The 6,724-nt window shown below is 35.7% G+C and overlaps 1 pseudogene; it reads left to right on the top strand.

Moving 5' to 3' along the window:
* The first annotated feature begins 1,035 nt into the window (after positions 1–1,035).
* On the top strand, positions 1,036–2,100 carry LOC102474252 (olfactory receptor 6C2-like; annotated as a pseudogene).
* The last annotated feature ends 4,624 nt before the right edge of the window (positions 2,101–6,724 follow it).

A 6,724-nucleotide genomic window follows, 5' to 3' on the forward strand; every position in this document is an offset into this window, starting at 1 on the left:
CTCCCTTGAAAGTATTAAAAGCAGACTAGATCATTCAGAAAATAGAGAAGGAGGTTCCACATGGCTCCTATGAACTAGGTATTGCAGGGCACAAGAGAAATGAAGACATTCTACTGATTATTGAGCCTCCAGCAAACAAGCTAGTGGTAGGAAGCCCCCCAGCCTTCTACCCCTATTTCTGTGTCTCTGTATCTGTCTGTCCCTGCTTGTCTTCCTTTCTTTTTTTTGTAATTATTTTCTTTTTACACTTTCTTTTTTTACTTGTTATAAGCCAAATAATTTTCTAAGTGGATTAATTAAATGATTTATTCCTTTAGTTTTTTTTTTAATTTAAATTTATTTATTTACATTCATTCACCGTACATCATGGCAACATACAAAATGAGATTTTCCATCCCGAGTACACTGTATATTGGCTCAATCAGGCACATCAGCATACATGTTATCATCAACAAGTAATTTTCCATTTCTTGTTTTCTATATGTTTTGCTTTTTTTTTCCCTCGTCCTTGATTCCCAAATTATTTATTCCTTTAACAATCCTAGGAGATGAATTCAATTACTCTCTGTTGATTATATATAAAGAAATTGAGGCTCAGAGGTTAATAATTTTCCTAAAGTTATACTAAATAAAACATAATTTGAGCCCAATCAAGTTCCTGAGTTCATATCTCAAACCAACACGTTGTGTTGATCCTCTTCTGCCATTATATGATTTGTGGTATTGTTTTGTTTCTATTTTTCTGTGACAGATACCTTCTGAAAGAGGTTCATTCCAGCTTTTGTTTTGGGGGTTTGGGCTTGGTTGTTTCATCTAGAAGTTCTATTACAGTAGACTAATCATTAGTACAGTTATAGAAATTCTTAGTACCAGCATTCTGGCCATAACTATTGTGTGAATCTTGGAACAGCATGAATAATATTGACTTGCCTAGTGTTTTTACTCTACTCTTACTTTTAATCCATTTGAACTATACTCATCTCCAATTTCTACCTTGTTCTTATCCACAGAACATACAGAAGTCATAGGCCAGTCATGAGAAATTACACAGTGTTAACATTTTACCTGGTGGGCCTAACCGATGACCCAAGTCTACAGATTCTGCTTTTTATCTTTTTGCTCATCACCTACCGAGTGTCGGTGGGAACCTGATGATCATTGCCCTTACTTTTGTGGATTTTCGCCTTAAAACTCCTATGTACTTCTTTCTACGGAATTTTTCTTTCTTAGAAGCCTCTTTTATCAGTGTCTGTATTCCCAGATACTTGTATACCCTTGCTACTAGGGAAAACACAGTGACTTACAACCCTGTGCCACTCAATTATTTTTTGCCGTCATCCTGGGTGTGATGGAGTTTTTCCTCCTCACGACCATGTTCTATGACCGCTACGTGGCCATCTGCAAGCCTCTGCATTACATGACCATCATGAACCACAGGGTCTGCATCAGGTTCCTTATTTGTTGCTACATTTTAGCACTGCTCATTGTCCTCCCACCTTATATTATGGGATTTGATCTGGAGTTTTGTGACTCCAATGTCATAGATCACTTTGGCTGTGATGCTGCTGCTGCCCCCATCCTGAAGATTTCCTGCTCTGATACAGAGTTTTTAGAGCAGTTTGTCTTGGTGCTGGCTGTGTTGACTCTCATTTTCACCTTGGTGTGTGTGATTTTGTCCTACACATATATCATCAGAACCATTCTGATCTGAAGATTTCCTGCTTTGATATAGAGTTTTTAGAGCAGTTTGTCTTGGTGCTGGCTGTGTTGACTCTCATTTTCACCTTGGTGTGTGTGATTTTGTCCTACACATATATCATCAGAACCATTCTGAGATTCCCTTCTGTCCAACAAAGGAAAAAAGCCTTTTCTACTTGTTTTTCCCATATAATTGTCGTTTTTACCACATATGGAAGCTGCATCTTCATCTATATTAAACCACATGCAAAGGAAGGGGTTGCTATGAATAAGATGGTGTCGGTGCTCACGACTTCAGTTACCCCAGTAATGAATCCCTTTATTTACACTCTGAGAAACAAGCAAGTGATACAAGCTTTTAAAGACATGCTCAAAAGGATTGTGTCTCTCTCAAAGAACTGAGGGACTAGTAAATATAAAAGGTCAAAATCTAAAAGAACTCGCTAACCCTTTTTTTTTTCACTTGTTTTCTTTCTGTTTTTGTTTAATTTGCCCAAGGCGATACACACTGTCTGAAGAAAGACGCAGAGAGAGAGAGGAAGTGAAAAAGCACACCTTATAGGGGATGATCATGCCACAGTCTTCTCCTCCACTTCTCCCACCTTTCGAGATTTGGGGCATGTACATATTTGCGTAAAGCATGGTTTTCAAGCCACCAAGTCTAGGACTTGAACTGTACAGCTGCACAATCAGCCATGTGGGATCCAGCTGCCTTAACCACCAGGCCACTGGCTGACCCATCACTAACTCATTTTTAATTTTTATTGAGAGATAATTCAACTACTATAAAATTCACCAATTGTAGTATACTATTAAATAAATTCAAATAAATTGATTTGTCAAATTACTTTGACCATGCAGTTTTAGGACACTCACATACAACAAATGTTTTCCTGATGACCATTTGCAATCAATCACCACTTCCACTTCCTAACTCCAGGTAATCACTGATCTGTTTTCTATCTCTATAAATTTGCCTTTTCTGGGCATTTCAGATAAATGGAAACATATGTAGTAATTTGTGTCTAGCTTTCTTTACTTAAATAGCATTTTTGGCATTTCTTCATTGTTGCATTTGTGAATAGTTCATTTTTTTTACTGCAAATAGTATTCCAATATATTACTTTTTTAAAACTTTATTCTCTAGTTTGATGCACATTTGGATTGCTTCCAAGTCATTGTGAGACATATATTTTTATTTTCATTATACCTACAAGGGGAATTGTTGAATTATATGATAATAATATTAGCTATCTTCCAAATCTGTATTATTTTTATTATTCCACTTTTTTGTTTAATTAATTTTTATTATGTATAAGTTATGGGATAAATATAGCTATTGTAAAATATCTATATGATGTATATATTTGCTTCTATGGCAAGACAAATTAACATATCCATCATCTCACATACCCTTTTTGTTTTGTTTTGTTTTGTTTTTTGTGGCAAGAACAACTAGTCTATTCATTTAGCATAAATCACCTACACAATGAAATCTTATTAGCTATACCTTCATGTTATACATTACATCTCTAAACTTGTTTATCTTACATATCTACTTCTTACATATCTTACATATCTACTTACATATCCTTCTTCCATCCATTCATCCATTAAAAAGCCTTTAGGTAGTTTCCATATTATTGCTATTATGAATAATGTTGCAATGAACATGGGAGTGTGGATAGCATTACAAAATGGTAATTTAAATTTCTTATATACACTGGAAATGGATTGTTGGGTCATATAGTAGTTCTCTTTTTGATTTCTATAGAAACTTGTTTACTGTTTTCCATAATGACTGAAGTAACCTACATTCCCACCAACACTGCACAAGAATACCCTTTTCTCCACACCCTCATCTATATTTTTTAATCCCTTGACATTTTGATAATAGTCATCCTAACAGGTATGAGGGAATATGTCATAGAGGTTTGGATTATATTTCCCTGATAATTGATGAGGTTGTGCTACTTTTCATAGACCTGTTAGCCATATCTATGTCTTCTTTGGAGAAATGTGTATATAGGCTTTTTGCCCATTTTTTAATTGGGGAATTTGTTTTTCCACTATTGAATTGTATGGGTTCTTTTAAAACTTTTACTGTTAACCTCTTATCAGATATATGAGTAGCAAATAATTTTTCAACCTATAGGCTGTCACCTGGTTTTGCTTATTGTTTTCTCTACTGTGGAGAAGTTGTTTAGTTTTCTTTTTACTTTTTATTATCGAAATAATCTTCTTTATATTACAGTGGATTACATATAACTTTACAGTATATTACATTGCTTTTACAAAAGGAATGCCATGCATGTCAGTCAGTACAGAGACATTAATCTCCCCACTTCAACATTCAATATCTTTTCTATGTTTCCCCCAATCTTTATTATTATTATTCTAATTATTTTTTAAAACAATCAATCGCTATTTCTCATTTTGCTTGTAAAAATACTTTGCCCATCATGAAATACTTCTTAGACCAATCCAGTTGAGAATACTATACATGTCAACATCAACAGTTAATAAGCCATATCTAAAAAAGCAATATCTTTTTCTCACTAACGTCCTGCCTCTCTATTGATCATTTGCTATCTTTCTCTATCCGCTTCTCTTCACTTCGCCCATTTCACACTGTCCTATTCTTATTAAGTACCTTCACTGCTTTTATGTCCTCCAATTTTTTGCTCTCTATCATAGAGTGCGGACAGTCGGTATATATTGAGTGGATACATACAATATCTTGCTTTCATAGCCTGGCTTACTTCACTCAGCAATAGATCCTCCATATCTGACCACTTTCTATCAAATTCCAGGGTCTTGTTATTTTTTATGGCTGAGTAGTATTCCATAGAGTATATATACCACACTTTTCCAATCCATTCATCAGTTTGTGGACATTTAGGTTGGTTCCATGTCTTGGCAATTGTGAATAATGCTGCAATAAACATGGATGTGCAAGCACTTTTCTGACTGAGCGTTCTCCTGTCTTTTGGGTAAATACCCAGAAGTGGGATTGCTGGATCAAATGGTAGTTCTATTTGTAGATCTTTGAGGAACCTCCATATTGTTCTCCACAGTGGTTGAACTAGTTTACATTCCCACCAACAGTGTAGGAGGGTTCCCTTTTCACCACATCCCCGCCAACACTTATCACTTTTTATATTCTTAATCTTTGCCATTCTGACAGGGGTTAGGTGGTATCTCATTGTGGTTTTTATCTGCATCTCCCTTATGATGAGGGATGTTGAGCATTTCCTCATATGCTTTTTGGCTGTTCGTATGTCTTCCTTAGAGAGACTTTTGTTCAGCTCACTTTCCCATCTTTTAATCGGGTTAATCATTTTTTTTCGCATAAGGCACTTGAGTTCCCTATGTATTCTCGTTATCAGTCCCTTGTCTGAGGCATATTTAACAAAAATATTTTCCCATTCTGAGGGTTGTCGGTTCACACTTGTTACTGTGTCCTTTGCTGTGCAGAAACTTCTTAGTCTAATATAGTCCCACTTGTCTATTTTAGGGATTATTGCCTGTGCTTTGGGAGTCTTATTTAAGAAGTCTTTGCCTACTCCAATGTCTCCCAGAGTTTCCCCAGCATTTTCCACAAGTAGTTTTATTGTCTGAGGTCTTAGGTTCAGATCTTTGATCCATTTTGAGTTGACTGTTGTTAATGGTGAAAGATGGGGGTTCAGTTTCATCTTTCTGCAGGTGGATACCCAGTTTTTCCAGCACCATTTACTAAAGAGGTTTTCCTTTTCCCAATGGATTGACTGATATCCTTTGTCAAAGATCAGTTGGCTATAAGCTTTGGGAGTTATTTCTGGGGTCTCTATTCTCTTCCATTGGTCCACATGTCTGTTTTTATGCCAATACCATGCTGTTTTGATGACCACAGCTTTATAGTATATCTTGGGATCAGGGAGTGATATGCCTCCTACTCCATTCTTCTTACGCAGGATTGCTTTTGCAATACGAGGTCTTTTATGGTTCCAGACAAATTCTATAATTGTCTTTTCTAGATCTCTGAAGAATATCTCTGGTATTTTGATTGGAATTGCATTAAACATGTAGATTAATTTGGGTAGAATTGCCATTTTGATTATGTTAATTCTACCAATCCAGGAGCATGGGATGTCCTTCCACTTTTTTATGTCACTTTCAATGTCTTTTTTAAGATTCTCGTAGTTTTCTTTATAAAGGTCTTTGACTTTCTTAGTTAGGTTTATCCCTAGATATCTTATACATCTTGTGGCTACGGTGAAAGGGATTCCTTTCTTCAGCTCTGCTTCATTCAACTTGTTGTTCATAAATAGAAATGCTATAGATTTTTGGATATTGATTTTGTATCCTGCCACCTTACTGTATTCACTTATTACTTCAAGCAGTTTTTTCATGGATACCTTTGGGTCTTCTAAGTATACCATCATGTCATCTGCAAATAAAGATATTTTCAACTCTTCTTTGCCTATTCGAATGCCTTTAATACTGTTCTCTTCTCTGATTGCAATAGCTAAGACTTCCAGTACTATATTAAAGAGCAGTGGAGAAAGTGGGCAGCCTTGCCTAGTACCTGTTTTCAGAGGAAAAGCTTTCAGCTTTTCCCCATTCAGTATAATATTAGCTGTAGGTTTTTCATAGATTGCTTTTATTGTGTTCAGAAATGACCCTTCTATACCAATCTTACTGAGAGTCTTAATCATAAAAGGATGTTGTATTTTATCAAACGCTTTCTCCGCATCAATTGAGATGATCATATGGTTTTTATCTTTCTTTCTGTTAATGTGGTGTATTACATTTATGGTCTTGCGTATATTGAACCACCCTTGCATCCCTGGTATAAAGCCTACCTGGTCGTGATGAATGATCTTTGTTATATGTTGTTGGATACGATTTGCGAGTATCTTGTTGAGAATTTTCGCATCTATATTCATCAATGATATTGGTCTGTAGTTTTCCTTTTTTGTCATATCCTTATCTGTTTTGGGGATGAGGATGATGGAGGCTTCATAAAATGAATTTGGAAGGTTTC

Source organism: Tupaia chinensis, unplaced genomic scaffold (genome assembly GCF_000334495.1).
Source record: "Tupaia chinensis unplaced genomic scaffold, TupChi_1.0 Scaffold145763_1, whole genome shotgun sequence".
Taxonomy (NCBI): Eukaryota; Metazoa; Chordata; class Mammalia; order Scandentia; family Tupaiidae; genus Tupaia; species Tupaia belangeri.